We start from the raw sequence: 11,099 nt of genomic DNA, 5'->3' as shown, positions 1-11,099 counted from the left end.
GATGATGTGAAGAGAGAAGCTTGGTTTTAGATGCATTAAAAGTAACCAGTTACTCCTTACCCCATTGTACTACGTGCTCAAGATCAGAGGAGAGAGAATTGGAGAGAACTTGGTCGTTTACTGTCTTAGATGTGGTACCATAAACAGTAGTGTGGTCAGCATAGATGTCTACAAATGATGTAAGGATGTGATTTGGAAGATCATTAATGTAGATCAGGAAAAGAGTTGGGCCCAGGATGGACCCCTGAGGGACACCGGCATTAATACTGTGAGCTTCTGATTTTTGCCCCTCAACTACTACTCTTATGAACCTATAAGAAAGAAATGATTTAATAATTCAGAAGACATTTCCAGCTATACCATAGCTAGAGATCTTATGAAGTAAACCTTTATGCCATACCCTATCAAAGGCCTAAGATATATCAAGAGCAATTGCCCTAGAAAGGTTGCCTCCGTCGAGAGATTTGCTAATCCTATGAGATATAACTGTAAGCACATCTGCTGTAGATCTAGCAGAACGGAAACCATATTGAGTGTCACTAAGAAGGTTATTTTTGTTGAGATGGTTGATTACTTCTGTATTTAACACAGATTCCAGCAACTTACTCATGACGCACAGGAGACTTATTGGCCTGTACTGAGAGGGGGATGTGCGATCACCTGAATTCTTAAATACAGGGCATACTGATGAAATTTTCCAGGTAGATGGAAAACTATTCTCCTTAAGACAACGTTTAAACAGTTTTGTAAGTATGGGCGCTAGTTCAGGTTGAAGTTTTTTGAGTACTATAATTGGAATACCGTCAGGGCCAGTTGCTTTACTGGAATCAAGGTTTTTGATTAGCTTGGCAACATCACGTACAGATATACGTATATCACATAGCGTGTTTTCTGATACAGGGGGAAATATTGGGGGTTGGCGGCCTTGATCGCAAAGGGTAGAATTAGCTGCAAAGTTCTTGACAAAGAGTTTGGCTTTGTCTGATGCTGACGAGATTACCTCAGGTCCATTGATAATAGTTGGGATGGAGCACACGCTTCTGTTCAGGATTCTGTTTGCTAATAAATGTGTGTAATATGCAATTTGACTGTTTTAATATGAAAAATTCCATCATCAAACATCTTAATAATTATAAAACCTTTTGGTCCTTCTGGGCACCCTCGCTTGCTTGATTGCTTGAGTGACTTCGGTGATCGGACAAATCCATAGTATATATATATATATATATATATATATATATATATATATATATATATATATATATATATATATATATATATATACGCAGTAACGGGATGCCTTTGGATTTTTTACATCTGGATACTCCAATTTTACGAACACTTTTTTTTTACACGGTGGTCACCACTTATCAAGGCCTGGAAGCCACTCAGGGATAAGGGTTATTGTAAGTACAGTACGTTAGTGTGGAGATTTTATGAAGTGTTTACTTAAGGGGGGCGGTTCATTAGGAAGTTGTTTATGTTGGACTTGAAGACATCAAAGTTTTAGTCAGATTGGGAAGCAGGCAGACGGAACAGAGTTCCACAGGCGTGCAGTTCTAAGAAAGAAGCTTTGTTCATGGAATCCACGTTTTGATTTAGGCACAGATAAAGAGTGGGGAAAATTTTTCACATTGGATTCAGCTAGACGGGTGTTTTTCGTGAAAGATTGGCGGCGGGGGACCAGAGATTGGAGTTCAGATGAGCACCTGCCATGGGAATAACGATAAAACAAGGATAGGCTCGCAACGTCTCTTCTGTGCGATTTTACCGTCCTTGGATCTTCCACTTAACACCTATTCACGTGAAATCATTTTTCATATTTCCCCATTCCCTCTGCTTCGCTGTTTTTTTTTTTTAACTTGTAGCAAGTACGCCCTACAGCTCACTTTCAGCTTTATTAAATACTTCATAATCAAAATCTTATTACGGATTTTGCTAATTCCTCCCCTCTAATAGGTAGGAAAGTATTTCTTTTGAAACTCCGCAGATTAAGAACAATCCACATTATTTGTGTATTCTTTTTGAAAATTAAATGTTTTTTTAACTCTTATTACATTGTTTATTAACATGTTTTATTAACTCGGTGTTTATATAATATATATATATATATATATATATATATATATAATTTCTTTTTTTACTATAATAATTAAATACCTACAGACACTAGTGTTTACTCCTTTCGGGAATGTTCAGTGCAGGGTGTCACGATTAACACTAGTCGAACGATTCGAACTCGGCAACACGAGACATCTCTGGCTCAATTAGCAAAGACCGTCTCCATTTGGCTATCATTAATCGCGTGAAATAACGTTGAATTTAAACATTATAATTTTTTTAAAATGTTCTTTACGTCAGTCAGTTTTACGATGATCTATGCATAAGAGTTAAATTGACCAACTTTAATTCAACTGAAATACTCAATAAAAGTGCTAAAATCTCGCAGTAGCTTCATCAATATAGATGAAATCGATCCCAAGCAAGCTGCCTCCTATAGGATGGAACGATGGCGAGACTATAACAGCAGGAATAAAAATGAAGCCCTACCAGACCCAAGAGAAACACTCCATCAGGGTTCAAACCTTGGTAGAAAAAACTGGGCGACTCTAAATAGAGCCAGAGCCAAAGTAGGCAAAACAAAAGACAATCTCCACAAGTGGGCCTAGACACCTCACCTTTATGTCCATGTGGAGAGGTACAAACGATGTACCACCTAAGGGAAAACTGCCGATTGGGTCCTCATTGTTCAAACCAAGACCTTAAGGAGGCAAACAGCACCGCCATGCGATGGGTTAATTTCTACTGCGATAAGATATGATGATGATAATGTTCAACGATAAGAAACGAATGTCATAATTATTTTTTTACTATAATATATATATATATATATATATATATATATATATATCAGAGAGAGAGAGAGAGTGAGAGAGGGGGTCGAATATACGCACATCAGAATTCGTTTATCCTGGAGTGGATCTTCAGTGATGTTATTTGGGTTAGTTCATTGAGCGGTTTCGGGTCTTTCAACATCCCTGAGCCGACATTGCAGGAGCTGATCAGATTCTGACGTACTCTTCTTCTCTGGCATGCTGTAAAGCACTGAATTAAAACTTATTCTGGCTCACTTTATTTAAAGAGTGGCAGGCGAGTGCATCTTATTCAAACACGGTTATTAACGCTTTTCTATCAATTAAAATAAGTTTATACAAAAGAAATGAAATAAAACACTTGTACATGTTTTACGTACCGTTTAAAATTAATTATATTCTACCTATAAGTATGAACCCCGAAACTGACTCGTTTAAAACATCTAAGCGATTAAAACAAATTAATATTTATAAAAGAAAAACATTGTACATATATGCCGTTTAACATTTGTCAGTTCTATTCTTTCTGTGGGAATAAATTACGAAATTTAACTTGTTTAAAAACATTTGGGCGAAATATCAAAAGCCGAAAAGCTGTAGCATAACTGCGGATAACTGAAAATTAACGAAACAAACTAATTGCAGACGACGATTTCACGAAGGCGTTGATATATACATTTTCCACCCCGATAAAATAATTAACAGTTAGAACTATTTGTAAACAAAAAAAAAATGATTAATCCCCCCTTCTTTTTCATTTTCGATTTTTTTATTAAATTTCTGTGTTTTCACTATATATTTAAGTCGAAGCAAATAAACAAATGATTACTTCCTTCATTTTTTTTCTGTGTGTTTCTATTGGACCATTTACTTGCACTATTTTGTACACTATATAAATATGATTAGATTTAGTCAAGTTGTCTCTCTATTATTTTTCTCATCGACTACTTTTATTCTTACTATTGAGCTATATTGATGCCTGGCCGAACAATTTGAAAATCGAAAAAGTATGGCATTAAATACGGTGAACTGAAGTTTAATGAAACAAACTAATTACTAGAGCCATGCCAGCAACATATTCTTTTCATTGTTTTGACTCTCGAGTGTGTATCCGTTGATATCTTATATGCTTTTATATAGAGTGATGTGGTTCTCGGTTGATTAACTTTGTGTAACTGTGTCGGCTATATACTCGAGAGTCAAAACAATGAAAAGAATATGTTGTTGTCATAGTCCTAGTAATTACACACGACGATTTTACGATTAAAAAAGAAATGATTACTAGGGCTATGACAACAGAATATTCTTTTGACATAAATAATAAATTAGAGTAAACTAGTGTAGTGATTTGAAAGATTACGTCTAAAAATGAAAAGTAATAAAATAAATAAATTGATAAAATGAGGCGAGAAAAATTATTGGGTTAAAATATAGTAGAAATTTAAAAGATTGCGTCTGGAAGTATAAACGTCATAGATTAAGTAAATGAAATGAAACGAGATTACGGAAGGAATTTTTTTTAAAATTAGTGACAATTGAATTGGGATAAAATAGTGTAGAACCTTGAAGGGTGGCGACTAAAAATAAGAATAGAAAGTGATAAAATGGCGTCTAAAAATAGACAGTGATAAAATAAAGCACAGTAGATAAAAAAATAAAAATAATAAAATGAAGTGAAATTACAAATGGATTTTTTAAACATATATATATATATATATATATATATATTTCAAGTTAAACTTGTGCCTAAATTGTTCTCTTTAATAAGTATTTTCGACAGATAGGGATCTACGTGGAAAAATCCCTTTCGTGTAGATCTGTTCTGTATATGTTTGAGGAAAGTCGCTTTGTAAAAATTAAAATAGTGGTCGTTCTCAATGATGTGACAAAATATAGCGTTGAGTGCATTTTATTCATATCGTCGAATTTAATCCAGCTTAACAATCATATGTATATATATATGTATACATGTATATAAAAATGTAAATATATGTATATATATACATAATTATGTACTTATATATGTATATATACGTATATGTATATATGTATTTATATATGTATATATATGAACATATATATACATATATAAATATGTATTTGTATGTATATATGTATATATATGTATATATGTGTATGTATATATACGTATATATATGTATATATAAATGAATATAAATATATTAATATATATATATGTATATATTTGTATATCTGTATATATATATGTATGTATATCTGTATATATATGTATATATATGTATATCTGTATATATATATTTGTATATATATGTGTGTGTATGCATATATATATACTGTATATGTGTATATATATATTTGTATATATACATAATTATGTACATATATATGTATATATGTAATTATGTATATGTATATACGTATATATATGCATATATATGTATAAATATTTGTATATATATACGTGTGTGTGCATACATATGTAAATATTCATGCATATATATGACCATATATATATATGTATATATATATTTGTGTGTATATATATATGTGTGTGTAATGATATGTGCATATATGTGTGCGTATATATGTGTATATTTATATGTGTATATTTATATATGTGTATATATATACAAAAATAAAAATTACAATAAGTTTACCAAGGTAATCAAAATGGTAAACTTAAAATATATTATAAATATTAAAGAGTTAATATTTACAAGTAAAATAAACTCAGCCAGATGTAAAAGCTCAGTAAAACCGAAAAGGAAATAGAGCTTATAATATGAACAAATGATTAATAAAACATGTTAAAAACATCTTGAAAAAGAGGTAAAAATATATTTAATTTTAAAAAAGGAAACACAAGATAAGTGGATAGTCCTTAATCCGCAGAGTTTCGAAGAAATACTCTCCTTCTCATCAGAGGGCAGGATATAGCAAAATGCAGGATCGGATTTTGCATATAAAAGTATTTAATGAAACTACAAGTAAGTCACAGATCTTACTTGGCTAAAAAATGGGTGAGGTAAGGGGAACAGGAGGCAAAAGAAAAACGATAAAATGATTTCACATGAATGGATAGTCCGGTGAAGGGCAAAAATCCAAAAATGGTAAATCCAAAACGGTCGAATTTAAAATTTCAATCCAATGGGTAAATTCCAAATGGTCCAAAATAATCCAAAAGGCAGAGTTCCTTGGAAAAAAGGCGCAAATGGAATGAATTCCAAATCATCAAAAGAAAAGCACTGGAGATAAAATTTAAAACACGTCTGTCAATGCTGGATGAATCAAAAAAATTAAGGTTTAAAAAAAAACGAAAAGCGGTGAAAGTTTCAATTTGAAAAGCAAGGTCAAACTGACCCAGACAAAAAGCGCGAAAGTTGGCGTTAATAAATAGGTCAGCTTAGATATGCACGTGAAAGTCCCAGAATTAAATTAAGAAAACTGATCAGAAGAACAAATAAATGGCCAAGTTTAAGCAATGGGCCGTCTGTTATATATATATATATATATATATATATATATATATATATATATATATAAAAGTGAAAGTAAATAAATAAAAAAAATAAATAAAAAATAGAAAATTATATACACACACACACATACATATATATATATATACATACACATACATATACATACATACAGACACACAAATGCACACATACATGTATATACATACACACACGCATATAAATATATATACATATATGTATACATATACAATAACACACACACATATATATATACATATATATACAAACACACACGCATGCATAAATACATACACATATCCAAAAACATATACAAGTTAAACAAAAACATACATACTTACATACAAAATAAGGGGAGGTAAAGGCCAGTATCTACAAACTCCGTAATAAGGCAAATAAATGTGTATGTAAATGCATATAGTGAAATACAAAGTATAAGTAAACAAATACATAGAATAAAATTAATTAATTAATAGGTATACTTATACCATAAATCGGAGACATCAGATGGAAAACCGGCCAAAGAAATAAAGAAAAAAAAATAAAATTAAAAATATAAAAAGCTTAGAAGGTAAGATTATATAAAAAAAAAATTTTAATTATGGGAAAAGATATATATTTGAAGGGTTAAATTAATAGCTGTGTGATTTCAAATTTACCATATTTAAACTTGGACATATGTTTGCAATAGGAGATTAGTTCGTTTTTAGAGTTTATTATATTACTACTTTGAGGGAAGGTTATAATAGTTATAGCTTGAGATGTACAGAGGTGACAAGACTTAGATCCTGGAGTGTAAGACTTAACTTTTTTTAGGATGGTCCATTTAATTGAAAAGTGGGTATTGGCAGAGTTTTTTAACCAGTGTAGTTAGAGAAGTTCCCTGGTTATTATTTGAATTTTGGTTATTGAAAGAAGAAGTGTGGTTTGAAATTCTTTTCTTTATTAAAGTTGAAGTAGCACCTATATATGTATATGTTTTATTAATAGCTCGGGGTCGAGAATTAATATTAATTTGTTGATTTATACTGGGAAGAGAATTTAAATTTTGTTCATTTTGATGAACAGAGGGTAGGACAGTAATTGTAGCAGGATTGGTTTGGAGAGGATAATTAGTGTTATCAGTGTTAGGATGGCTGCTATGAAAAATATTATTATTATTATTATTATTATTATTATTATTATTATTATTATTATTATTATTATTATTATTATTATTATCATTATTATAGCTGGTTGTATGATTGAAAATAGAGGGGCTGGTTGATTCCTTTGTTGGATTAATAATTATATCAGAGGGAGGGTCGGAGGAAGGATAATTTGGTGGCAAAATGTTATTGTCTATTATGGGAGATTTGCGTGGGAGCTCTGTAATTGTACATGAATATATTACATCTTTATGGATGCAATAATTATTGAGTGGGCAAAGATGTTTGTTAATACAGTTGCAGTTTTTTTTTTGGTTGGATTGGGAAAGGGATTTTTTGGGCTGATTTAATTTTTTTGTTATTAGATGCTAAGATTCTTTGTGCTAAATTAGGCATAGTAGAATAAGAAATTCTTATTGAGTTTTTATTAAAAATTGAACTATATCTGTGTGGGTATTTGAAAGAGTTTTCTACAATATTGAAGAATTCTTTAGGTATATTAGTTTTAACATTTACACTAAATGGAGGATTAAACCAGATATTTTTCTTTCTCCTAGTGCGACAGGGTGGGTTAGAAGTATTACGATTAGCATGTTAGTTCGGATTATATTTGTGGAGTAGACCATTGCTATTGATAGCAGCAGATCTTGCTATTTGGACTGGTTTCTTGCGAGTCATATTGTGTGTGATTACAGATTTAAGACGGCATACAGGTGGAGCATAATGGTTATATTGAATCTTTTCATTGTATCCTGAATTTCCTAAGGCATTATTGAAGAAAGTAGCATTTTGATTAAAGGTTTTTTTATCGGCTGAAAGCGTAGAAATTCTTCTAGAGACGGATGGTACTATAGATTTTATAATTGAATTGGGGTGGTTAGAAGATTTATGAACGTATAAAAGCGTAAGGTTTGGTTTATGATAGGGGCTGTAATTTTCAGTATTAAGATTAAGTGTAATGTCTAGAAAATCTGAAGTTTTTTTATTTGGTTCAATAATTATAGAAAGGCCAAAATTATTAAAAAAAAGTTCTGTAATTTTTTAATTGTATTATTATACTCTCTTGGCCTGGCTGTTGTTGTAAATAGAGCATCGTCTCTATAAAGGCCCCCTTGGATATGTTTAAAGTGGTATTTCAGTTCTTTCAGTAAGAAGAGTCCCACTAAATCTGTAACCCTGGCAGAGTCAGAAGCACCCATTAAGATGTCAAAATTATTAGGGGTATCTTTTCTAGTCCAAAACTTATTGTTAAATTGTATAAGGGATTTTCTGGCTAGGAGAATTAATTAAATTTCCAAATGACTTAAGTCAGAATTTCTTTTAGCAAAGATTAGGGCCTTATTTAAGAGGATCGGTGAAATTGATTGATAATAATTGTTGATGTCAAAGGTTATGAAGTTAAGGAGGTGTTTATTTTTAAGGGAAACAAACCAATTAATTACAGAATTCGAATTTTGCCAAAGAGGGAAGCTAACTTTATATATACATATATATATATATATATGTGTGTATATACATTTATATATACATGTATATATATATATATATGTATAAGTATATATGAATATAGATGTAATATATGTGTGTATACATATGTATATATGCATGTATATATGTATATATATATTTATTTATGTATATACATATATGTATATAAATACATATATGTACACATATATTTATATACGTGTATATGCATACATATGTATTCATATATATATATGTATATATTTATATGTATTTATATGTATATGTACATATTTATATATGTATATATATAAATGTATAGGTATATATTTATGCATATAAGGATATATATATATGTATGTAAATCTATATATGTATATATATGAATGTATATTAGTATATATATGTAAATATGTATGTATATAGATATGTATATATGCACATGTGTATATGCACATGTATATATATATGTAGAGATGGTGATGGTGATGATGATGATGATGATGATGATGATGATGATGATGATGATGACGATGATGACGATGACGACTACGATGATGATGATGATGATGATGATGATGATGATGATGATGATGATGACGATGATGATATATGTGTATATATATATGTGTATATCTTTTATCTCAGACACTTCCGTTTCATTTCGTTCGGCGGGGTTTTTTTTTCGATGTTGACATGGAGTATTTCCCCGGCATTATCTCTTTTCATTTTAGTTTGTGGGGATGGGAACTTCATCACGTCCGTCCGTATCGGCTGCACGGCGGAAAGTCTTGTGCCAAAATGGTCTCTTTTCTTCTCTCTCCTTCTCTCTTTCCCCTATTTTCCTTATTTTTCTCTTTCTTTCTCTGTTCGGTTAGTCACTAACAGGAGTCAGAAGGCGTGTCGCTGACCGGGTGACCCGGTCAGCCTGCTTGCTGATTCACCCGCCGAACGTCTTTCACGCCTCTCTTTCTCTTCCATCTTCATATTAAAAAACAACAAAATAAATGGATACATGTTTTGTTCGCCAAAAATTAAATTTTTAAATTTTCATTTAAATACATTATCCAATTTAAGGATTATGTCACAACACACACACACACACACACACACACACACACACACACACACACACACACACACATATATATATATATATATATATATGTGTGTGTGTGTGTGTGTGTGTGTGTGTGTGTGTGTGTGTGTACTTAGCGGATTAGAACAAGAGTCTAAATAGCAGAGTATATTTTAATGTATTAGTAATTCTATTAATATAATAAAATAAAAGAAAAGAAAACAGTGTTCCTTGTTTTGTAGATATATAATACGCTCAATATTTGTGTGTGCATATATATATTCATATATATACATATTCATATATATACAAATTTTGGGCCTTCAATAATTTAAAAATTTTTGACGTGAAATGTTTGAATTTTAAATCAAAAGATTTTATTATTCTATGTAAGACAAAGAATACATTTGAAATATTATAACTCCTTATCCTATAGGATTTCGATGTCTACCATGTCTTCAGAGGAGAAAATATTAGCAAATTATTATAATGGTTTACACCTTATTTGCTAAAGTCAATGAGACATGGAAAATCACTATTGAAGTAGTTTAAGTATTTACATATCATAGAGTAAGGGAGGTTATTAAAAATTCACATCCAAATTGCATGGCAAAATCCTTTACAATCATTGACTAACGAAGAGACGGATATTGAAGACATTAATTTAAGAACCGCCCGAAACAAATAAAAAGTTTTTTTTTTTATTTTGAAGAGTATATTCATATATATATATATATATATATATATATATATATATATATATATATATAGATATATATGTACAGATATAGATTATATATATATACATATATACATCTACATGTATATATCCATATATATAAGCATATATATACATATATATACATGCATATATAATGTATGTATATAATGTGTATAAATGTGTAGATATATATATATAATGTGTGTCTGTATATATATAATGTGCATGTATATATATATAATGTGTACGTATATACATATAAAGTGTATGTATATTATATATATATATATATATACATCTATATGTTTATATAACGTTTAATTTCTTGTAAAA

This window comes from Euprymna scolopes, chromosome 24 (genome assembly GCF_053919585.1).
Source record: "Euprymna scolopes isolate OS-2025 chromosome 24, ASM5391958v1, whole genome shotgun sequence".
Lineage (NCBI taxonomy): Eukaryota > Metazoa > Mollusca > Cephalopoda > Sepiida > Sepiolidae > Euprymna > Euprymna scolopes.
Note: the sequence above shows the minus strand (reverse complement) of the source record.